We start from the raw sequence: 26428 nt of genomic DNA, 5'->3' as shown, positions 1-26428 counted from the left end.
TTATAATACTCTTAACCTCACTGACTCTCTGAAAAGGGCTTTGTCTACTACATTATTGGCCACGATAGAAGAGCCTCCTTTAGTCATTCCTGAGGAGGAAGTTTCTGTATCAGAGAAAACCTCTATTCGCCTAATCACCACTTTTAATAACCAACATAAAAAGATGAGGCAAATCATTAAATCTAATTGGCCCATCTTAAAAACAGATATTGTGGTGGGCCCTATGTTAGAAGATATGCCTAACATTACTTTTCGAAGAGCACCCTCTATGAGGGATGCTCTGGTTAAAACCAGCCCTGAAACCATTGTCAAATCTAATTGGTATTCTAACAAAGCAGGCTTTCGTAAATGTAGTTCATGCCAGGCCTGTAAATTCGGTGTGAACACCAGTGAGTTTGTTGAGGGTCTCACTAATGCTGTAATTCCTATTAAGAACATATATACTTGTAAAACGGACCATGCGGTCTATGTTTTAAAATGCACGTGCGACTTGCATTATGTAGGTAGCACGAAATTGCAGGTATTTAATCGAATTCTACAGCACCTACGTGCCATTGTAAATTCTGACCCCAATTACCCAGTGGCACGGCATTTCAAGCTGGTACACAATAATAATCTCAACGACCTGCAATATTTTGTTATTGATTCAGTTCCCCCAAATAAACGGGGTGGTGACAGAGAGAAAAGGCTCAGGCAATTAGAAAGCCAATATATTCTGAGGCTTAATAGCAAGATCCCTAATGGCCTAAACATGGGAGAAGACCTGAAAAACTTTTTGTAAATTTGCCATATGCATGATCTCTTATAATGGATTTTTTTACTATTTATGGTTTTAATCTATTTATTCATGTTGAGGATGGTTTACTAAAATTTGCTCTGATTACTCAATTAATTCTGTAAGAATATGACTTGTACATATTATCCAACTGTGTTATTATGAGATTTGGTTTCCAACTATTAATGCTGCTATTGACATTGAGATTAACCGTCTGTATCTCCCCTGAAACAACATAATTTATGCATTGCCGACTTTTTGCACTTTTTTGCCACTTTGCACTTTATTAACACAAGTTTTCTGCTCCAGGGTTTTCCTGGCTATATCATGTTTGTTCCTTAACATTGTGATTTAGCACTTTGCACTTTTCTCCTTACACGTTTGAATTCAGTAGTGGTTTTTAGATCTATGTACTGTAAATATAACGGACCCTATGGGCCTTGATTCTATTTTCATTCAGTCATTATATGCACTTTAATTTTGCAGCTAACCATTTGGGCACTTGCCCTCTATAAGATGAACATAGTGTTGATGTTTACAAAATTGATAATGTGTTGTAGCAGTTATTTGCATTTATGCATGGAATGTTATTATAATTTAACCTTTAATGGTGCATTCTACAATGTGAATGACATTTCTTCCATGTCTATCTATATGTGGGAGGAGTTCCGTTTGAAAATCAGTATATAACCACTTATGTCTCTGGGTCTTGTCATGTGATCAAGTCCGGGTTTCCCGGACGAAACGCGTCATGCTGCCATCCCCATTGATGGAATAAAAGCACACTATTTCTTCTAAATCCTTGGTTTGTGGTCTGTACCTGGCTGTGTCCGTTTGGTTTCCTCGGCGCTTCAGGATTGTGGATTTTGATATATATATATATATATATATATATATATATATATATATATATATATATATATATATATATATATATATATATAAATATATATGATTTGTCTGTATATCACAATACGGTGGCAGTAATGGAAAATGACAAAAGGAAAAGGCTGCACGACTAATTTTCTACTCAGAGACTGACATTAAGAAAAAGCGATCAATGAGCATTCAGCCACCCTCACTCAGAGAAAATTGTTGAAAAAAGACATATTTTGTAATGGTGGATACAATGTTGCAAGACTGGAAAGGCCGTCTTCTCTCACTGAACTCTGCTTGTCCAATAGGAATTAAAGATGGGCAAGTTTAAAATGTGACACGAGGAAACATTTATATGACAGGCATTGAGAAAGGCTTCATAGCTGAAGCACATCTGCCACAATTCAATAATAAAAATAGAATCCAGACACTGTGGAGTGCTCTGATTTGTTGGGGAATTACGATATGCATGGTGGCTACTGCCGTGATGAAGGCAGCTGCCCGCAAGCTATTCAGTAAGGTGAAGTGGCAAGTTGTTGGGAATATATACTTGTGATCAAGGCTGTTTTTTACTGCCGAAACGCGTCATGCTGATGGTGAGGGAGAAATAAAACCACTTTAAACACTATCTTTTGGTGTCGAGATATCTGTACATGGAGGAGGAGAGCGTGTGGGGAGCCACACTCACAGGACTTTGTTTGTATATATATATATATATATATGTGGCAAGAAAGGCGAGTTCAAGTTTCTCCCCGCGTGTGTGGCTGTGTCTTTACACGCGAGCGTTAATATATATATATATATATATATATATATATATATATATATATATATATATATATATATATATATATATATATATATATATATATATATATATATATATATATATATATATATATATATATATATATATATATATATATATATATATATATATATATATATATATATATATATATATATATATCCAAAATCGATTCCACACAATACAAAAAGGAATGTCCAGGCCAGCTTTGCAGTTATCCAAGAGCTTTTATTCTTAGCTCCCACTCAACGCGTTTCGAGGTAAAACCTCTTGATCACGAGCGTGAGTGTGAGTGACTCTCTTGCTTAAGTATGGTCACATGACCTTCAAAACAACATAGTAAACAGACTTGTGAGACAGTCACTAGGCATTCGTTGGTAAATATTGCAATGGTAAAATTATACGCAAATGCAAATAAAATAAAAATAAAAAATACAAAGCACATAATATTAAAATGCTATGCGAAAAGAAAAATAAATTCATTAAAGAATGGAAAGGCAATAATTTCCGTGGACATTACATTATTTCATCATGTAAAGTCTCAGCAATTGAAATCTCACACAATATTGCGGCGCATTAATAAATGGTAGCATGCTAGGTCAGTTTCAGCATTGATCTTGCATGGTGCATTAAGAATAATCAATCTCAGTCCAAGGTGTGTCTCACCTCGATTTCAGTCGTCCAAAACAGCAATGTATTACGCATTCATGCAATCTTGGTAACAGATGCATGTTGCTGTCCATATCTGGGGAGTGGCTGCCCCGTCCAGGCCCTCCGCTGCAAGAGGCAGGGGTTCAGAGCACGAAATTACCTTTGGATATATATATATATATATATATATATATATTACCTACTGGCGGTCGCCAGTAGGTAGTTATAGTTAGGACCTAGTTTCCATAGGAAATCCTCAACATTCTGTTTGGAATAAGTTTGGCCCTGGTTGAAGAATCTTAGCGAATTTCTCAAAGAAGATGGCTCAGTCCGCTGCGCTCCTTCCCTAAAAGTTTGGGGGGGATTGGTCAAGTGGGGGCTGAGATAAAAGGGGGGTCCCAAAACGTGTTTTCTCCATGTTATTTTCCATAGGACCTTTAGACTCGGCTACAGGTCGAACGGGTGAATGGATTTAAAAGAAATTTGGCAAAACTGTACAGTCCGGCTCGCAGATTACGCTTTTTTGGAATGGTGTAAATCCGTTCAGTAGTTGTTGAGAAAATTAAAGTTAAAGTCAATTATATATCTATAGGCGCGCATGCGTGCGCGCACCCAAGTGGCTGCGCGTGAGCGGAATTTTTTTTTGCTGCGTGACGTCTGTTAACGTTCGATTCGAAGGAAATCAGGAAGTGTTGACCGCCATTTTGTCACTGCGAGTAAATATATTGTCATTTCAAAGCGTTGGAACATGGAAAGGGGAGAAGGTAGAGATTGTTTTGCTGCGTAGGTTTTCTCAGGGTGTGCAGTAAGGTCCTTAAAAGCGAAAATATATATATTTTTTTCTCGAAAAAGTTGCGGGGTGCGCGCACTCGGGCGCGCACACCTATTTACAAAAGTGTGAAAATGGAGATAAATCAGAAGTTTGAGTGAGGGGATCTGTACAAGCACAACCTTGAAGTGTGGGCACCTTATATTAATTATTTGTGCAATACATTTTCTTGCACTTTAGAATTTCCAGAAAGTTGGAAGGGAGCAGAAATCGTTTTAATTTTTAAAAAAGGAGATAGGATGGACCCATGTAATTATCGGCCAATAAGTCTTATGGACATTTTACAAAAAATATACTCACGACACATTCTAATACGAGTGAGTAATTGGCTAGATGAAAATTCCTTTTTAACCAAATTCCAAGCCGGTTTTAGATCCAAGGTCAGTACAATAGACCAAATTTTTAGATTTTGCTGCCTCTATTGGAAGTACGTAGTGATTAAGAGGTGCCATTTATATGTAGCCTTTGTAGATTTAAGGGCTGCATTCGATTTGGTGCCGCGCAGTCTCCTATGGGCTACCTTGAGTGCAGCAGGCTTGCCAACAAATCTTGTCGCCCTGATAAAAGAGTTACATAATGGGAACTTCGCGAGAGTCAGATGGGGACCAAATGGTGAATTAACTCAAAAAATACCCATTGAAAGAGGAGTACGCCAGGGTTGTGTTCTGGCCCCGACGTTATTTTCCATTTTTGTAAACGACATCCCCTCTTCCTTAGAGAGATGTAAAAATGATTCTCCAAAATTGAATGGTGAAAAGGTGACATCCTTGCTATTTGCCGATGATACCATCCTAATTTCCCAAACAAAAAATGGGTTGCAGACATTATTAAATACCTTTGATGAATATTGCAGCCAAAAGGGATTGGAGATCAATGGCAAGAAGACCAAATGTATGGCCCTAAATCCTATCAAACCAGATAAGGGCTGTCTAACACTTAAAGGAGTCACGCTTGAATCAGTGCCACATTTCTCTTATTTAGGGGTGACTTTGGATTCAAACTTTACTTGGAAAGCCCAAATTGACAAAAGTAAACTAACCTACATGCAAAATGTCAAATCAATACTTAGGGAGCAAAGTAAGAGCACTAGCAAAGCGGTATCCCCAGTGATGGAATTATTTAAATTTAAGGTTCAAGCATCTGTACTTTATGGTGCTGAAATATGGGGTCCCGGGTCCAGGGAATCCTTTAGTATCTTAGATAACAATTTTATGCGTAGTTTGGTAAGGGTCCCTAGAGGCACCCCGTTAGTTCCCCTGGAGCTCGATTTAAACCTCAAAAGGACTGATCACCAAGTTTTGATTCGACCTTTAATGCTGTGGGTGAGACTATGGCAGGTACCCGAACTTCAAGATTACCGAGATGGGTTGAAAGAAATTATGATTCTTGACAGCCAGAGTACCACTCCATGGCTAAGACACATCAAGATATGGTTGAATAATATAGGATTGAAACATTTTTGGGAGAATCCTGAGCAATTACCTGCTAATCCCAAACTAATCCTAAAAAGAGCCTTTTGGAGTTTTATGTTAAGTAGGACTGTAAATATTGCAACCAGTGGTACCCTGGTTGCAAAGTTCCTAAACTTTAAGGATGAACCGCTGTATGAGATGTTTATGGATGAGATTGAGCCGCCACTTGCCAAAACTTTATTTTTAAAGTTTCGCTATGGTAATTTACTGATCAAAACTACCCTGGCACGTTGGGCTAGAAATCGTGACACAGCATCCTCAGAAATGGACGAACTCTGCCCAATGTGTGATCAAAACCAGACCGAAAATGAACAGCATATTCTTTTTTTCTGCCCCTTATATGCTCAAGCTAGAAGGAGGTGGATTAAACCAATATGCTTACTTTTGGGCCTGAGGTCATGCTCTCAGGCTCTGAGAATCCTATTAACAAATACATCTCAACAAATAACATTCAGTGTTAGTAGATTTTTGCTCTCTATCTTTTATCAAAGGAAAAAAGTAGGGCAACAATTGTAACTGTATGGTCCATTTTTATCCCCTTATGAATGCATGTTTCTGCTCAAACTACCATCCAACTTGTATTGTATTTTATATTTTGTGTTTTATGTATTCAAGTGATAATATGTTTTTAACTATTAATGAAATGCAATGTAATGTATGCACTATCTTTTATGGCATATTAGCCGAAATAAAGAATTTAATGAATGAAAATGAGTGCTTTGATATAAGGTGGCTCTAAAAAGAGCCCTTGTGTTAATTGAGTTGTTTCTGCATTTATAAGTAAGTACCGATGCAGAGTTTGATATAATATTGTTGGCAGCATTTTGAAAGGAAAGACAGGGGCCCATTTTCTGGTTAACAGGTGACCAGGCCAACTTTTCACGCCAGGCCCATTCCTGCAAAGTCGACCGCCATTTTTAGGAGATCTGCAACCACCGGCAGTCACTGGGTTGCAGGAGCAGATGGACTCAAGCCTGTCGGGCGAAGCATCGTTGCACCGCCACAGTGGACGAGACCCTGCTGGGTGAGTGGAGCGTCGCTGTACCGCAACAGTGGGCGAGTCCTTTGCTGGGCTCGTGGAGCGTCCCTATACCGCCACAGTATGCGAACGCTTTGCTGGGCTCGTGGAGTGTCCCTATATCGCCACAGAGTACGAACCCTTTGCCGGGTGCATGGATCGTTGGGGGTGCAGCTGAGGGGCCTCCATCTGGGGAGGCTCGTCCGCGCCGCCTCTCCCTCCCAGTGGACCCCACGGCATCTTGCTGACATTTGTTATGGCCGGACCAGGCGATGAAGAGAGGGGGAGGTCGGATATATATGAGTTATACTATTAGGTATGTCACATCCCCCTTGTGGCCTGCAAGGCACCGAAAAAAGAAGAGAATGGGAAGACAACTACATCTCGGGTCGGGCCCATGCCTTCTCTGGCCGATGGCGGCCGGCCGCTCTTTGCCACAGCCCCAGGAACGGATCCCTTGGTTCATCCTGGGGACAGGCCTTGGCGTGTGGTGTCTCCTCTGGACTATTCGCGTAATGGTTCTCCACCCCAGGCCGTTGCCGACGGCTTTTGTAGACTTTCTGATGCTCAAAAACCCTACTAGAAAGCAGCCCAAAAGTAGCCCAACATTGATACTTTGGGGAAGGAGGGGCTGCGCGCGAGCGGAATTTTTTTTTGCTGCGTGACGTCTGTTAACGTTGGATTCGAAGGAAATCAGGAAGTGTTGACCGCCATTTTGTCACTGCGAGTAAATGGTGCTCCACATTGTAAATGCGGCACACCATGGGTGGCAGAGCAGCGGTGCACATTAACTGGTGCATCTCTGGGGATGCGCCAGTTAACATAAATCTGCTCCTTTACATTTAAGTATGAGCAGGGGACACAGAGTTGGTGAAGCTTATCGAAGGTTAAAAAGAGATGGGTCCTGTTCACTGAAAACTTGGACATAGGACTCACCTCCTCAGCATCGCTGGACATGGCTAAATAATAGCTGCAAAATGTTACTGTTGTTAAACAATTTTACTATTATAGTGTCTGAGATTTGTCTCTTACTCTGCAACATCTCATTGTTGTTCTCTTTCTTTAAAGATAAGGACATTAACCATGAGTGATAATGAGCAATCCGTTGGTCTCGATCTTATTGTTGAACATGTCATTGAAACGTCAGTGGAAGTGGAACCCTTAGATGATTTAAATCCTGAGGATGATGAAGAACATGATGAGGATGCCGATTTGTCAGAATTGTATGACATAGGGTGGGAAGCTGACGTGCTTCAGCATATGGAACTATAAACAGTTATTTTTCAAATTTACTGGAAATAAAAAGTGAAAATGTAAACCGTTTCATTTAAAATTAAACATAACTTGAAAAACAGGTTATGTGTAGTGTCTTTAATAAAATAGTCAAATATGCTCATAAAAATATTTCTAAACCAATGAAAAGCCTTAACAAGTCACATGACCTGTTATGCTTACGTTACGCACTCTGCGCCGCGCCCCGGATTGTTGGTCATTCAAACTGAGGCTGGCGTCAGCATGAGAGCGCCAACGTCTCGTGGCTACGCCATTCAGAAAATATTGTTGGCAGCATTTTGAAAGGAAAGATCTGCAACCACCGGCAGTCACTGGGTTGCAGGAGCTGATGGACTCAAGCCTGTCGGGCAAAGCATCGTTGCACCACCACAGTGGACGAGTCCTTTGCCAGGTGCATGGAGCGTCGCTGCACCGCAAGAGTGGACGAGTCCTTTGACGGGTGCGTGGAGCTTTGGGGGTGCAGGTGAGGGGCCTGCACGTGGGGAGGCGGGAGAGGCTCGTCCGCGCCGCCTGTCCCTCCCAGTGCACCCCACGGCGTCTTGCTGACATTTGTTATGGCCGGACCAGGCGATGAAGAGAGGGGGGGGGGTCGGAGGCATATGCAAGACACCCCCCCCTTGTGGCCTGCAAGGCGCCGAAAGATTATCGTCCGCGCCGTCTCTCCCTCCCAGTGTACACCACGGCGTTTTGCTGACATTTGTTATGGCCGGACCAGGCGATGAAGAGAGGGGGGGGGGTCGGAGGCATATGCAAGACATCCCCCCCTCGTGGCCTGCAAGGCGCCGAAAGAGGAAGAGAATGGGAAGACAACTACATCTCGGGTCGGGCCCATGCCTTATCTGACCGATGGCGACCGGCTGCTCTTTGCCACGGTCCCAGGAACGGATTCCTTGGTTCATCCTGGGGACAGGCCTTGGCGCATGGTGTCGCCTCCGGAATATTCGCGTAATGGTTCTCCATAGTTGTTTTAATATATTTTTGTTCAAGAATAAAAACGTTTTAATCTGTTATTTTGCTGTCGTGTGGTATATTTCTAATATTTGTCGCTCTGATGTCGTTTCCCCTCCCAAATGGAACATGTGATTGTAATCTACAGCCGGACATTCCGACAGGACATGAGAGCAAAAGGGGGGGGGTCAGATCTGAAGTTGGGCAGGCGATAAGATCACGTTTTGCTATGTAGGGCTATCTATGTTCGTGATGGGGCCTAAAAGGGGGCAAGATGGCGTCGAGCTCGGTTTCTCTCACTAGTTTCATATTTCTCATGAGGGGTTGTTCCTAATGTTTCTATTTTAGCAAGGTCAAAAAGAGATCCTATCAGTGGCCTATTGATTTTGTTCGATTCCTTTTGTTTTCTCTAACGATTTTTAAGTTAAAGTTTGCTAGTACGATACAGCGGCTAGTCCGCATTTTATATATATGTCTTTTTTATTAGGGGTGTTTTCCGGTGGAGTCGGACGATCTACCTCTAATAAACGGTAAGTGTTCCTCTGAAGGAATGCGTCTTGAAAGTGGCTGACTGTAATGTATGATATTTCACTCAGTGACTTTCAGGCCCATGCTGTTTCAAAACTGTGCATGTGTTTGAAGCAGGCGTAGGTATTGACGCAGCATAGAAACTACTAGGAATCAATTGTAAGTGTTGTTTTCAAGTCACATGACTTCACATGCGCGTCTCAGGACGTGTACGCGGTGATAGTATCTGGTTGGAAGTAGCGGTCCAATTTCAAAACGTGAAAAGGAGTAAATCGAAACATATCCGGATTTAATATATCTTCTGAGTAGTATAAGTTCTATGGTGGGTGTATGAAGAAATTTAATAAGTTGCAATCGCGAGCTTTTCCCGAAATATATATAGGCGGGTGCGCGCACTCGGTCGTGCACGAAAGCCTGGAAATGCGATATCCATTTTATTGACAACTGTTGCCGAGAGTGCGCACACCGGGTCGCGCACAAAAGTTTAGTAAGGCTATTTTTATTTACAGACAAATTTTAATGTGTTTAAAAAAAAGCAAGGTACAGACTTTCGAATTCTGTATCGCTTTACAAGGAGTCTCTATGCAACTTGAACAGTGAAGAAAACGGCTTGTTTTCGAAAAAAATATTGCCAGAACTTTATTGCCAAAAGTATAGGTTGCATACACGACATTTTTCTGAATTAGCATTTTAAAAACCAATGAAATTCACAGGAAAAAACCATAGGTTTTACACACGTTATAGTTAGGAAGTAGCATTTAAAAAACCTATGAAATTCACTGAAAAAACCATAGGTTTGACACATGTTATAGTTAGCTGGAAATATTACTGACATAAAACCAATGAAATTCCACGTTATAGTTAGTTGGACTCACTATAACTTGCGCGTGCAATGCACTGCTGATGACGTCACATATTACATCACTCATGACATGGTCAGTGACATCACTCATGACATCACTGATGACACCATCCAGTGAATATGTGTCTTTCTGAAAAATAAATATTAGTGAGTTATGTTTAAATATTTAAATATATATATTAGTGTTTCACTTTGTATATAAGTGGCTACATGTGTTGGTAAGTAGCTACATGCGTATGTATATGGGTTATTAGATATTTTTATTAGTATCAGTATGAGTGTCTATATGGTTTGGTGGGGGTATTACTTAGCACATAGATGCATGAGTGACTGACTCTCTGTTTGTATGTGTTTTGAAGACAGCATATGTACAGGACTGTATGGGTGGATGAGTGTCTATATGTGTTTGTTAGTGAGTGAATGACTGTCTCACTAGTGTCTTTATCAGTAACTACATATGTTTTAATCTAGTATATATGAATATTGATGTATATAAGTGAGTATATGTGAGAGTAAGAGATTGTAAGAGTTCCTGTTTAAATAAGTATGTGTTTCTATAAGTGATTGTTTAAGAGAATAAATATGTGTAATTTTCAATAGAAGTAAGGTGGAAGTGTGTGTATAACTCTATATTCAAATAAATAGATGTTCAATAGTTTATTTGCACGTGTGAATATGTGTGTGAGTAACTTTTGGATGACTGTCGGTGTGTAACAGGATGTATAGGTGTATCACTTCATATGATGAGTGAGTATATGTATGGGTGACTATATAGAACTGTTGGTGAATGAGTGGATGTGTATATAGATAGAGGAATTACTGAATTGCTTGTTGTAACTGATATAGGTATCTCCATTTTTTTTTAAATTTTAGTTTCTATTTTTGAATATGTGTCTCAAGGGTTACATTACAGTGAAAGGAGGTCTGTCACTATGTCACAAGGATGGTGTCATCAGTGATGTCAATGACCATGTCATGAGTGATGTAATATGTGACGTCATCAGCAGTGCATTGCACGCGCAAGTTATAGTGAGTCCAACTAACTATAACGTGGAATTTCATTGGTTTTATGTCAGTAAAATTTCCAGCTAACTATAACATGTGTCAAACCTATGGTTTTTTCAGTGAATTTCATAGGTTTTTTAAATGCTACTTCCTAACTATAACGTGTGTAAAACCTATGGTTTTTTTCTGTGAATATATATATATATACATATATACATTACCTACTGGTGGTCGCCAGTATGTAGTTATAGTTAGGACCTAGTTTCCATTGGAAATCCACAACATTCTATTTGGAATAACTTTGGCGCCGGTGGATGAATCTTCGTGAATTTCTCCAAGAAAATGGCCTGCTCAGTTCTGCTCCTTTCCTGAAAGTTTGGGGGTGATTCGTCAAGTGGGGGCCGAGAAAAAAGGGGATCCCAAAAAAATTTCCCCATGCAATTTTCCTTAGGGACCTTTAGCCAGGGCTACAGCCCCAACGGCTGAACAGAATTACACAAAATTTTGCAGAGAGGTAGAGTTTGGTTCGCAGATTGTGCTTTTTGTTAAATGGTGTAAATCCGTTCAGTAGTTTCTGAGAAAATTACAAGTACATTCATAGCGATATCTAGAGGCGGAGTGCAGCATGCGTAAGGAAATCCGTTAGAATTTTTAGGCTATCTTTTTTAAATTTTATTTTGAATAGAAAAATCGCGTAGTACGCGTATGAAAATCCATACAATATTGAGCACGAGCTGCATGCTGATTGGTTGTCAACTGTGTGTCGACACTGTAAACTAGGAAGTGTTGGCACCCGTGTTGATGGTCGCAAGAAACAAGTCCAAATTACAAGTAAAATCATAGCGATATCTAGAGACGGAGTTCAGCACGCGTACGGAAATCCGTACAATTACGAGCACGAGCTGCATGCTGATTAGTTGTCAACTGTCTGTCAAAACTCCAAACCAGGAAGTGTTGGCAGCCATCTTGTTCGTCGCTAGAACCGAGTTACAAGAAAACAGTAATCAAAGTTGAGAAATAAGGCAAGGGGGCAGGGTAGAAAGATTCTGACCCTGTAGGCTTCGTCAGGGGTTAGGTTTAGAATTTTTAGGCTATCTTTTTAAAATTTTAATTTGAATAGAAAAATCGCGGAGTACGCGTATTTACGAGCACGAGCTGCATGCGAATTGGGGAAGTGTTGGCAACCGTGTTGTTAGTCACTAGAACCGAGTCGCAAGAAAACAGTAAAAAAAAAAAAGTTGAGAAATAAAGAAAGGGGGCATGGTAAAAACATCTTGACCCTGTAGGCTTGCTCAGGGGGTCATTCATGGATTTTTAAGCTTTATATATTTTTTTTATTTCAACTGGAAAAATGGTGGCGTACGCAGACGGAAATCCGTACAATCACGAGTTGCATGTTGATTGACTGTCAACGCTTCAAGCTAGGAAGTGTTAGCAGCCATGTTTTATTTTGAAGTGTGGCCAAGGGGGGGCCTCATGGCCATCGTACATGCCCCCGGGTCCGCCACCTTCTTGGGGCAGTAATATTTAAAATAGGGGGTCGTGAGGGCACGGACCTCCTAGCTCCAGAGGTTACCACTTTTCGGGGCTTTTTAATGTTGGGAGGGTGTTGCGCTGCCTCCATCCTGGAGCTCTTGACTGTTCTGGGGAGCACCATTCATACATGCCCCGGGGACCGCCACCTTCCTGGGGCAGTAATATTTAAAATAGTGGGTGGTCTGTGACGGCACGGACCTCCAAGCCCCGGGGATTACCACTTTTTGGGGCTTTTTAATGTTGGGAGGGGGTGGCGCGGCCTCCGTCCTGGAGCTGTTGATTGTTCTGGTGACCACCATGTCTCAGGGCCGACTCCTGCAGTGTCCCGGGGTGTCTACCCCCGGGACACTGCTGTTTGGTATGGTAGGGCGGGAGCATCGCGGCTCCCACTTTAGCACTGAAAAACGGTTTCCTATTTGAAAGACAGAGCAAGTTAAGCTGCTGTGTCTTTCAAGTAGGAAAACAGATTGATTTTCGTTAGAGAGCAGCATATATTATTCCAGTGACTTTGTCATCTATGTATGTTTTTTTCTTTTTCTTTACTTGTATTCCGTTTTATTTGCATATGTTTCTACCTCTCTTCAGAATGATTTCCACAGCATAGCGTCTGTGGCAGTGTTGTTTTTTTTTAATTCTTTTGCCTACTTACCAGTTTGTTTTCAAAATGTGTTGTGCTATTTGTGTTGCTTTCCTTGTGTATCTTTTGTGCAGCCTTCTTTTGTGTATGTTTTGAATTTGATTTTGTTTATTCAGTGCTTCATACAGTGTTCTGAATATAGCAGTTCATCTGTAGACATGTACTTTACTTCTTTTCTTTGCCTAACTCCACCCTCATTGACAACGTAATGGGGGCACTGCTGTCGTCTCTGTTTTAAGTTTGCAACACAGTAGGTAGGATAAATAAAGCACTTGACACAATGTAGAGTGACACTATTTATTGTATTTAATTTTCCAATGTTTTTTTAAATAGAATACACTCATGAACAAAATATTGTTTTATTTGAAAAATAAATATTTAATATAATTTTTTTGAATCAGCACATAAGCTGATATTAGAGTAAAGATAAAAAGAAGTGTTTATGTACAGGGAGCTACAACAAAAGAAATTCAGTATGGAAAATCAACAAAAGAATTTGGAAGACATTTTCGAAATTAGTAACAGTGTCATAGAAGAGCTGAACATACTTTTTACAAGTAGTGAGAATGAAGAGGAAGATATAAAATGCTTCAGATATTAGCTGTGATTTCCTAGATTAAAGGTTAGATGTTGATTTTCTGGAAGCATTAGATGACATCGAGTATGATCATATGAGTTTTGAAATTGATAATGAGGTATATGAAATACATGATGAAATTATTTTAGAAGGTCTATTAGGTTATGAGATGTTATAAGAATACATTTATTAAAATGCTTTGAGACATTCTTGTTTCAGAATTGTAATCATTAAGGTAGTACAGAAATAGTCATGTTGCAAAGTTGGCCTTAGGGCATGGACTGCTTCAAACCCCTATAGACTGCGTTTGCACTCTTCCATGCACTGGCAAATTTGTCTTTTATACCTTTAATTGTCCAGTCTGTATCCTTAAAGTTCCAGGAAACACTAACACACTTTTAGAAAGGCAGCAATTGTGCAAATTTCTTACTGCCTTCGGCTTGGGTAGTCGTTACAACAAAAAGGCTCGATAAAGGGTCTGCACTTTGAATATGATTATGATATAGAACAGTTGATAACCATAGCAAAGAAAGGCAGCAAGTAGGTGTGTGTACGTGTAGATGGTGTGTTGATTGAGTGGAAGATGAATAATGTAAAAAATAAGAAAGGCTGCAAGTGTGCAAATTACCCAGTGCCTTTAGCCGGGGAAGTAGTTACAACAAAAAGGCTCCATGAAGGGCCTTGACGTTCAATCAGAATGTGAAATTGAAGAATAATTGATAATACCAGTCAAGAAAGGCAGAAAGTGTGCAATTTAAGCACTGCTTTCGGCTGAGGTAGTTGATACTAATTAGAAGATAATGTCAAAAAAGTAATGTTGAGCATAGTGATGCTCCTGATCCATGCATTTTATTAGGTCGATAGACTGTTCCCCGTAAGACAAAAGTTCATCACAATAAATGCATAGAATGCTAATTTCACCAAAATTAGGATTAATTTATGGTTGTGGATTGCTTGCTGAATATGCTGCTGCAACAATCGATGTGGTTGGTGCAGCAGCAGGTGCGTTTCCTGTAACGTCCGTGTTGGATGTTAGGCAAAGTTATTGGGATGCAAGTTCTTGATATGTCACATCATAGTCGGTGTGCTAAAGGAATATTTTTAGGATGGATGACTCCTTTAAAGAGTTGTTTGGCAAATTGTAGAGGTTAAAGACGGAGCATTAATGTTTTTTGTCTTTTAGTGATAGTAAATAGGTTGCAAGTTAGAGCTTTTTTTCAAAGGTGAATCCATTTGAAATGGTAACTTGCATTCTGTCTCTTTGGAGCCCAAAAGCGAACGGCTTAATAATTGGGTATTTTTCTTCCTCTCTTCTCTATCTTCACAGTAATACAGCACTCTTACAGAACAGCAAACAGATTTTGAAGACTCTTGCCAATAACCCGATGCGGTTTCATTGGTTTCCAACTAGGTATTTCCCCGGTCTGTACCATCGAGCTAGCATGAACCTTGTCAATGTCTATGACGAATAGGCCTCCCACTAAGGGTCTTTCCATTTTTTTATCCAACATGCAGATTCTTCCTACGTTAACCAAATTTCACTCAGCGCTTTGACCTGATTTCATCTAGCCACCAACGTCCACTTTCCGTCTCATAGTGGTAAGAGCTTGCAGTGATTCCCCTTGCAAATCGCCCTGCGTCCACCCTGGTTGTCTTAGTCAACCTTCTCCATTCTTCTTTCGCAGGCGCGTTACTCTAGAGAAACCTGCGTATACCTGACCCCCCTGTTGACATATTCATCGTCAGCCGGGTGGTAAGTACCTTGAAAAAGTGTAGTGGTAATCATGATGCGTTCTCTAGGACTTGTTATCTAGGATACCCGTCCTGTTAGACAATCGATCCTTAAGGTCATTAGCAAGTTTTTCTCCCCTGAACTGTTCTCCTTAGAGTTAAAACCTGATGGTACTCCCTCCCTTGACGGATGGTATCTCGCTGAGTGAGACTCTTGATGTGCCTTTTTTAACCAACTTCTCTTCACTTGATAATATTCCACGTTTTTGAAACCTTTTTTCTCTTGTTTTTCTCTCTCCACATTTGCAATGCTTGAGGCCCTGACGAGAATCCCTCACGAATAGATGGGGATTTGAAACGCGTAGGCCATGTCTCAACTGGTCTGCTTGAGAATCTAGGAGATATTACTACTCTTGGATCCCGTATACAATTTTTTGTATTCTTTTGTACATTACCTATCATTTAATTCAGTGTATTTAATGGTGCAGAATTCGAGAATGTATTGGATTGTACCGTTTTTCAATTACTTTGTACTGATGTAGTGTATAATTTGTGCAGATCCAGTTTGTACTTCATTTTTACGTTAGTGTCAGTATGTGGTATGTGTGTTGATAATTAAGTATGAATGTGCCGAATGTTTATGACTGTGATATGATTGAGGTTTTAGGATGATTGTAGATTCTATTGTATGCAGTATAGTGTGTCCTTGATTTTTCTAATGCTTCTCTTTTTTATGAAAAAATAAACTGTGTTATGACCATTGAATTTCTATGAAATAAAACTGCGATTAAGTAGCAATACCCTATCTTGAATTAATTGTTTTGATGTGGATGATGAGTGTATTTCCTGAAATTATGTTATCAGCATTGGCAATTTCTTTTGTTATTTGTTAAGGAAAGCAAGGCTGAATACAATTCTGTCCTTAATGTAGAAGGAAAGCTGAATTAAAGTTGTGAACCCAGCTGTTCTTAGTGTAGATTGAAGGCAGTTGTTGACACAAATATTGAAGAATGCTATTTAGTAACAGATAACAGAATCTGAGGACAGAGTAGAATTGTATCTGTCATAAGGAAAACCATGCTGAATTGAAGTTGTGAACGCAGCTGTCCACAGAGAAGATTGAAGGCAGTTGTTGACTCAAAGGTCGAAGAATGCTATTTGGTTACAGATAACAGAATTTGAGGTCACAGTAGAATTTTCTCTGCCTTAAGGAAAGCAAGGCCGAATACAATGCTGTCCTTAATGTAAATGGAAAGCTGATTTCAAGTTGTGAACCGAGCTGTCTGCAATGAAGATTGAAGGAAGTTGTTGGCAGAAAGATCGAAGAATGCTATTTAGTTACAGATAACATAATTTGAGGTCACAGTAGAATTGTCTCAGCCTTAAGGAAAGCAAGGCTGAATACAATGCTGTCCTTCATGTAGAAGGAAAGCTGAATTCAAGTTGTGAACCGAGCTGTCTGCAATGAAGATTGAAGGCAGTTGTTGAGACAAAGATTGAAGAATGCTATTTAGTTACAGATAACAGAATCTGAGGACAGAGTAGAATTGTATCCGTCATAAGGAAAACAATGCTTAATGTAATGGTGTCCTTAATGTAGAAGGAAAGCTGAATTGAAGTTGTGAACCCTGCTGTCTACAGTGTAGATTGAATAATTGATAATCCCAGGCAAGAAAGGCAGGAAGTGTGCATCTAAAGCAACAAAGTTCTGTAGAGTTTGCGATGAGGAGTGGTGCAAGCAGGACGCATTGGTAACAAAGTCTTTATAATCAAGTTTTCTAATAAATATTGTTTGTCTTTTTACAGAAGTAAGTTGAAGTATATCTCTGAAAAGTGTGATATATTTTTTTTCTAAATAAGTCATCTCATTCAATATGGTGATGTGGTGATTATTTGTGGTGCACTGAGTTAGTAATCTTTGGCGGTGAAGTTGAACGTACCCAGTGATGATGTGTGGTTGGGGGGTATAGTAATTGAAGTAATGTGTTATGTCGATTGAATTCTGCATGAATTCCATTTAAAAGGTACAGTATGTCTCACTGTGACATAAAACTGTTCACTCTTTTTTGTGATGATTTATGGTGCAGTGACTAAGTAGTATCTTTGGCGCTAAGCTTGTATGTTTCCTGTTCAGTGTATATTGAAGGTAGTTGTTAACAGACATAGACAAATGGTTTTTATCACTTATTTAAAGAAAATCTGAAGACATAGAGTAGAAGCATCTCTAAATTAAAGAAATGAAGTCTGAATTTCCTATTGTTCAAACTGTAAGGAAATGTGAGGACATCGTGAAATTGTCTGTTTTAAATAAATCAAGATTGTATTGAATTTTTCTGTAGTGCTGGCGCTGTTGGTATCTAGTTGTGAAGTGTACTGAGCGTAGAATTGGTAACTTCAGCCAAGAAATGCAGCAAGTGTGCACATTTTCCACTATCTTTGGCCGGGGTAGTGGCTACACCAAAAAGGCTAGTTAAAGGGCCTTAACTTTGAATCAGATTATGAAATTGAAGAATAGTTGATAACCATAGCCAAGAAAGGGAGTAAGTAGGTGTGTGTGTTCGTGTAGATGATGTGTTGATTGAGTGGAAGCTAAAAAATTTAAAAAATAAGAAAGGCTACAAATGTGCAAATCACTCAGTGCCTTTAGCTGGGGAAGTAGTTACAACAAAAAGGCTCGATAAAGGGCCATGAGTTTGAATTAGAATATAATATTCAAGAGTGATTGATAACTCCAGACAAGAAAGGCAGTAAGGGGCACATTAGGATGTCGGGGGAATTGCCCACATCAGGCTGGCGGTGGCTACCGCCAGCCTGGTAGGGGCAATCCGCCCGACATTCGCATTCAAATCCCCCCCGCCATATTAGTATGGCGGGGGGGACCTCGGCGGATGGAAAGACCGTCCACCGCTTTTCCGCCCCGGTCGCCTTGCGGCCTGGGCGGAAAAGGATTAATATGGTGGCGGTGTCTATTAGACACCGCCAGCCATATTACAATGGGCTATGTGAGATGCCTTTCTCCGCCACGGAAAGGCATGCATTCTTCACTCTGGGTGTCCGCCCGTCATCCTAATGAGCCCCTAAGTGTGCAAATTTCCCATTGCCTTCTGGCAGGGTAATTTCTACATGAAAAAGGCTTGATAAAGGGCTTTGACTCTGAATTAGAATATGAAATTGAAGAATAATTGAGAACCCTAGCCAAGTAAAGCAGCAAGTAGGTGTGTGTATGTGTTGATGATTTGTTGATTGAAAGAAGTTGAATAATGTAAATAATAAGAAAGTTTGCAAGTGTGCAAATTACCCACTGACATTCATGGGTAGTAGTTACCAAGAAGGCTGAATAAAGGTTCTTCACTTTGAATTAGTATAATAAACAGAAGAGTTGATAACCGTAGCCCATACTGGCTCCTTTTTAATATTGGTAGACTTTTGTTATGTTTTTTATTCTACAAGAATGGTAAGAAGTGTGCAAATCACCCACTGCCATTTACGAGGAATAGTTAGCAAGAAGGCTTGATAAAGGACCTGTACTGTGAATACGAATATGAAATAGGAGAATAGTTGATAACCATAGCCAAGAAAGGCAGTAAGTAGGTGTGTGTATGTGTAGCTGATGTGTTCATTGAGTGGAAGATGAAAATGTTGAAAAATAAGAAAGGCAGCAGACGCGTAAACTACCCACTGCTTTGTCAAGGAAGTGGGTGTTTGGTTTTCCAGTCCATTACACAGACTGTGTGTCGGATTCCGCAGTGGGAGCCTGAGAAATGGGTATCTTATCTAAGGAGTTAAGCAAGTGGACAAAGTACACACAATGTGTGGTAGAAAGGACGCAAGAAAGGAAGCAAGTGTGCATCTAAAGCAGTGTTTCCCAAACTGTGATCCACGGACCCCCAGGGGTCCGTGACACATTCCCAGGGGGTCCTCAGGCAGCTGTTTTAAAAGCACTGCAAAGTGCTTTCTATAATTAGCAGTTTTCAAGCAACAATACAAGTGTCAAGATAATACCAGTGATTAATGTACCTGCCAGAGAGGGATGATAGTTTTGTCCATTGACAGCTTTGAGTTATCTAATGTAGCACAGAGGGTTATTGTGTCTACTGCAAAGAAAGTGTACCATGCATTAAAAAAACTGTATTGTATGTGCATAGGTGAGTGAGTTACTGCTTTTGTCACAGAGATTCTTTTGTTACTCTGCAGTTCATAATTGACAACCATAATCTAGCACAGTGACCTGTAAACTTAAATCAAAGAGCTGCTTGCAAACTGCATGGTACAAGTTAGTATCTTATGTTTTTTCCCCAGTCTTTCATTATCATGATGCTGCTAAAAAGGTTTATCTGGGTGGAAATACATTTTTATTGGTAAAGTCAATGGTAATCACTGTGATATGTTCTGAATCCCAAGTTTGTGCTTCTCCAGACCAAGCACTCTCTAAAAATGCCTACCTTTAAGAATGACATGTGAATCCTACACCTTGTAGTCCCCTTTGCCTTATGTAACATTTTGTTTACACTGAATTACATGTATGAATCATTGTCTCTATATGTGTGTGATGTAAGGTGCTCTGACATCCTACAATGGTACGAGAGATGCTATAAACCAAATTAAATACATGTGACAACCGGGGCTATAGAGAGATGTGAGGCACTGTTGGAGGGTGATAATAAGGGAACCATTGAAGAACCCCAACAAAGATTGTCATATTATGCATAGTAAGGACTTCATTTACTATTCGTTAAAACTTAATACAATGATGAATGTGTTTTAGACTGCACCATTGTTTCCTAAATTGCAGTAGTCAGGCTCACTCGCTGCACTTGGTGTTTACTGTATGGGGACTGGTCTGAAAACATTTGCCAGGGCTGCTTTGGGTTTCCAGTCCGGCCCTAGCAGGAGCCTCCTACTGTGAAATAAAACCAACCATTTAAAAGTTAGTCACAGAGATGCAGCACCAACTTTGCCATTAAAATTAAACGTTTAGCTTTTTGCAATTTCTTTCAATATAAAATAATAAGGGGATATTTACAACAGAAGTGGATGAGCGTATCATCAGCCTCCTTGGCTCAACGACACACTCCGCCACTTCAGAAAAGCAGGGCTGCACCATATTTACAAGAATATGGTACAGCCCTGCGTTTTCTCCTGTGCTGGTGTTACACTTAGCAGTGTAGCGGCAACGAAGGCACCCTTGCACCATAGTGCCAGGGTGTCTGTGTGCAGGGGAAGATTGTTTATGTACAGGAAGGTCCCCCCTTCCTGCACATAAACAATCTTGACATGCAGTTTTGTCACTTCTATGTGTGCTGCTTAATGCAGCACACATGGAAGTTACAACATGCCATTTTTTTAAAATGATCGTTTATGTGCCGGAAGGGTCACCTTCCTGAACATAAACAATCCAACGTGTTTTGCTTTTTCTATGTGTGCTGCACAAGGAAGCACACATGGAAAAGCAAAAACAAGGAGAAATAAAGCATTTCTACTTGTTTAGCCAAGTTAAGATTTGGTTTTCCCTGGTCTTAATTTTGGCACTGCCTCCTATTTACGATGCTCGTATAAATAGGGGGCAGCGTCAAAGTCAATGGGTGTTGCGGTGGAACTCTCACTGCAATACCCACTGCCCACCCCTTTCACGATAAGCATTGCGTGAAAGGGGGCCTTATTTACAAAGCAGCGTTAAGCCATATTAAGTGGCTTAACAGTGCCTTGTAAATAAGACGAAGGTCCAAAGGGATCGTCACAAAAAGGGACATTCTCATGGCAATAGGGGCTTGTAAATATGCCCCTAAAATCCTTAGTAATTTGAGTATTAGTTGTGTGTGCAGGTGTGTTTTTTTTTCTTTGAATTACTGTTTTAATGTTTGAAATTTAAATCATACAAATTGCTTGGGGGTCCCCGGCTTCCAGTGGTGACTCAATGGGGGTCCCCAGAAGTCAAAAGTTTGGGAACCACTGATCTAAAGCAACAAAGTTCTGTGGAGTGTGTGATGATGTGCGGTCCAAGCAGCACGGATTAGTAGCAAAATCTTTAAAATCAAGTTTTCTAATAAATATTGGTTGTCCATTCACAGAAGTTAGTTGAAGTATATTTTCAAAAAGTATGATGTAGTTTTTTCTAAATAAGTCATCTCATTCAGTATGGTCACATGGTGATGATTTGTGGTGCACTGAGTTAGTAATACCTTTGACGCTGAGCTTGAATGTACCCTGTGATGATGTGTGGTCGGGGTGAGGTACAGTAATTGAAGTAATGTCTTTTGTTGATTGAATTCTGCATCATTTCCATTTAAAAGGGACAGTATGTCTCACTGTGACATAAAAGGGTTCACTCTTGTTTGTGATGATTTATGGTGCGCTGAGTAAGTAGTATCTTTGGCGGTGAGCTTGTATGTTCCCTATATAGTGTAGATTGAAGGCACTTGTTAACAGATATAGACGAATGGCTTTTTTCACTTATTTAAACAAAATGTGAAACACACATAGTAGAATTTTATCTGCATTAAATAAATGAAGTCTGAATTTCCTAGTGTTCAAAGTTTAAGAAAATCTGAGGACATTGTGCAATTGTCTGTGTGTTAAGTAAGTCAAGATTTTATTGAATGTTTTCCGTAGTGCTGGCGCTCTTGGTATCTAGTTGTGAACTCTACTGAGCGCAGAATTGATTGAAGGCACTTCTCAGCACACATAGTGAGGAGAAATTCATATGGAAAACTGAATTGAATTGTGAACCATGCTGTCTGTAATGAAAATCGAAGGTACTAATTGACACAAACATTGATGTATGCTATTTTGTACAGTTAACAGAATTTGAGGACAGAGTGCAGTTGTCTCTGCCTTAAGTAGGGCAAAGCTGAAAAGAATGCTGTATTTAATGTAGAAGGAAAACTGAATTGAAGTTGTGAACCCAGCTGTCCGCTGTGTAGAGTGAAGGCAGTTGTTCACACAAAGATTGAAGAATGCTATTTAGTTACAAATAACAGAATCTGAGGAGACAGTATAATTGTCTTGGTCTTAAGGAAAAAAAGGCTGAATACAATGCTGTCCCTAATGCAGAAGGAAAGCTGAATTGAAGTTGTGAATCCGGCTGTCCGCCGTGTAGATTGAAGGCTCTAGTAAGCACTGTTATAGATGAATGCTATTTGTGACATTCTTTTTACAAAATCGGAAGACATAAAATCCATTAGTCTCTACCTTAAATAAAGCAAGGCTAAATTCAAATTTCTTCAGTAGTAATGGAGCTCTTGTTATCAAGCTGTGATTTTTACTGACCGCAGAATATATTGAAGGAAGTTGTTAGCACTGATGTTGAAGAGAAATTTAGTTGGAAAGCTGAATTCAAGTTGTGAACTCTTCTGTCCGCACTGTTACATTGAAGGCTCTAGTGAGCACGATTATACATGAATGCTATTTGTGACATTCTTTTACATAATCTGAAGATATAAAATCCATTAGTATATACCTTAAATAAAGCAAGGCTGAATTGAATGTGTTCTGTAGTGCTGGTGCTGTTGGTATCCAGTTGTGAAATCTACTGAGCGCAGAATTGATTGAAGGTACTTCTCAGCACACATAGTGAGGAGAAATTTACATGGAAAACTGAATTGAAGTTGTTAACCCTGGTGTCTGTAATGTAATGTACATCGAAGGTTCTAATCGACACAAACATTGATGTATGCTATTTTGTACAGTTAACAGAATCTGAGGACAGAGTACAATTGTCTCTGCGTTAAGGAAAGCAAGGCTGAATACAATGCAGTTCTTAATGTTGAAGGAAACTTGAATTCAAGTTGAGAACCCAGCTGTCCGTAGTGTGGATTGAAAGCAGTAGTTGACACAGACATGGTGGGATGCTTTTTGTCACTTATTTAAACAAAATCTGAAGACATACAGTAGAAATATCTCTAAATTAAAAAAATGAAGGATGAATTTCCTACTGTTCAAACTTTAAGAAAATCTCAGGACATTGTGCAATTGTCTCTGTTTTAAGTAAATGAAAATTGTATCGAATGTTTTCTGTAGTGCTGGCTCTGTTGATATCTAATTGTCAATTCTACAGAGTGCAGAATTGATTGAAGGTAGTTCTCAGTACACAAAGTGAAGAGAAATTTACAAGCAAATCTGAATTGAATTTTTTAAGTCTTCTGTTTGCAATGTATATTGTAGGTAGTACTCGACAAATATCAATGTATGCTATTTTGTTCAGTTAATAGAATCTGAGGACATAGTACAATTGCCTCTGTCTTAAATAAATTGAGAGTAATATGTCATACTCTGTTTTAAGAACTTTTTGCATTTTTAAATGCACTAAGGCAAGCATTAAGTTTGATACCATGCGTACGTCATCAATATTGACAAGTTTAATATTCTTTAAGAGTCTTCACAACAAGCTTCTCCAGATAGCTTGTGGTATTGTAATTAGTTGTCATGCTCCAGAGGTAGATTAAGTAAAAGATGTAATGTAGCATTGGAAATGTTAATATTTGGTCATATTTTGAATATATGGAATTTATTATAAATATGCGACAAGCATATGATGCTAATTATGGAAGTATTCTATAAGATATAAGAATTGGAAAAAAGACTGAACATGGCAAAGAAGTTTTACAGATACTATTACTTTGCAATTTGTTTGCAAATTAAAATATTGTTCCTGAGTTTGTAGCTATTTTTAGAATGATTGATAACCCTAGTTAAGAAAGGCAGCAAGTGAGAAAATTTCCCACTGCCTTTGGCCGGGGTAGTAGCTACAACAAAAAGGCTCGATAAAGGGTCTCAAATTTGAATCAGAATATGAAATTGAAGAATAATTGATAACCCAGGCAAGAAAGGCAGGAAGTAGGTGTGTTTATGTGTAGATGATGTGTTGAGTGGTTGGAAGATGAATAAGGTAAAATGTAAGAAAGGCTGCAGACATGCAAAGTAACCACTGCTTTCTATGGGAAGTTGTTCTTTAGATATCCAGCTCATCACACAGACTGTGCGTGGCAAGAAAGGATTAAAGTGTGGAAATTAACCACTGCTATTCACGGGAAGTAGTTACCAAGAAGGCTGAAGAAAGGGTCTGTACTTTGAATTTGTATTACAAGAAGAATAATTCATAACCTCTGCGAAGAAAGGCAGCAAGTGCAACATTTTCAGCTGTCTTGTGTTGGGGTAGTATCTACATAAAAACGTTCTCAGGGGAGATACTGAAGATAAATTTGGATTCAAAGCTGAATTTAAGTTGTGAACCCTGGTGTTCGCAGTGTAGATTGAAGGCAGTTGTTGACAGAAAGATTGATGAATGGTATTTCGTTACACTTAACTGAATTTGAGGACACAGTACAACTGTCTCTGTTATTAAAAAAAGCAAGGTTGGATTCAATGGTGTCCTTAGTGTAGATGGAAAGCTGAATTGAAGTTGTGAACCCTGCTGTCCGTAATGTAGATTGAAGGCTCTAGTGAGCACAGTTATAGATGAATGCAATTTGTCACATTCTTTTACAAAATCGAAGACATAGAATCCCTTAGTCTCTACCATCAATAAACAAGGTTGTATTCAATTTCTTCTGTAATAGTGGTGCTCCTGGTATGAAGTTTTGAACTCTAGTGACCGCAGAATACATTGGAGGCAGTTCTTGGCACAGATAGTGAAGACAAATTTAGATTCAAATCTGAATTGAAGTTGTGAACTCTGCTGTCTGTGGTGTAGATTGAATGAAGAAACAGTTAAATTCTGGATGAATATGGATTTGTGGTGATAGCGGTTACCAAGACTTCATGTCTGTGTGAAAGCTGCACAATATTGTTAATTTAGTGTGTGTGAATGCAGCACTGATAATTGGTGGAATGAGTTAGTGGCATCTGAAGCAAGTATGTTTTGTGGAGTCTGCATTATCCATGATCCCAGCAGGATGTATTGGTAGCAAAGTCTTTAAAATTAAGTTTTCTCATAAATATTGGTTGTCCATTCACAGAAGTTAAGTTGAAGTATTTCTCCAAAAAGTAGGATATTTTTTTTCTAAATAAGTCACGTCATAATTATCTCTGCCTTAAGGAAAGCAAGGCTGCATTCAATGCTGTCCTTAATGTAGAAGGAAAGTTGAATTCAAGTTGTGAAACCAGCTGTCCGTACTGTAGATTGAAGGCAGTTGTTCACACAAAGATTGAAGAATGCTATTTAGTCACAGATAACAGAACCTAAGGACACAGTATAGTTTGATAACCATAGACCATACTGGCTCTTTTTTAATATTAGTAGACTTTTATTAAGCTTTTTATTATACATGAAGGGCCGGAAGTGCGAAAATTACCCACTGCCATTGATGAGTAATAGTTACGAAGAAGGCTCAATAAAGGGCCTGCACTTTGAATTTCAAGAAAAATAATTGATAAGGCCAGCTAAGAGAGGCAGCAACTGCACAAATTTCCCACTGCCTTCTTGTAGTGCAGTATCTACATGAAAAAGGCTTGATAAAGGGACTTGAGTTTGAATCAGAATATGAAATTCAAGAGTATTTGATAATCCCAGCCAAGAAAGGCAGGAAGTGTGCAAATTTCGCACTGCCGCTGGGTTAGTAGCTACAAATAAAAGGTTTGATAAAGGGCCTGCATTTTGAATATGGTTATGAAATAGAAGAATAGTTGTTAACCATAGTCAAGAAAGGCAGCAAGTATGTGTGTTCGTTTGATCTCATCAACTTGATAGAAAACGTTTTTGCAATGGAAAGGACAAACAACATTCTGGAGCTCATGGCATTCCGCTTTTCCTGCAAGGTTTTGGTCAATGACGACCACATGTAAATGAATGGGTTTTTGATCGCCCAATTAGCAAAATGTTGTCTTTCCAAATAATATGCTCTTGAAATTAGAAAAATGTTTGGGCCTTTTTGCCAATCTCAATTGG

This window comes from Lissotriton vulgaris, chromosome 1_1, assembly GCF_964263255.1.
Source record: "Lissotriton vulgaris chromosome 1_1, aLisVul1.2, whole genome shotgun sequence".
Lineage (NCBI taxonomy): Eukaryota > Metazoa > Chordata > Amphibia > Caudata > Salamandridae > Lissotriton > Lissotriton vulgaris.
This window is presented reverse-complemented; position numbering follows the sequence as displayed.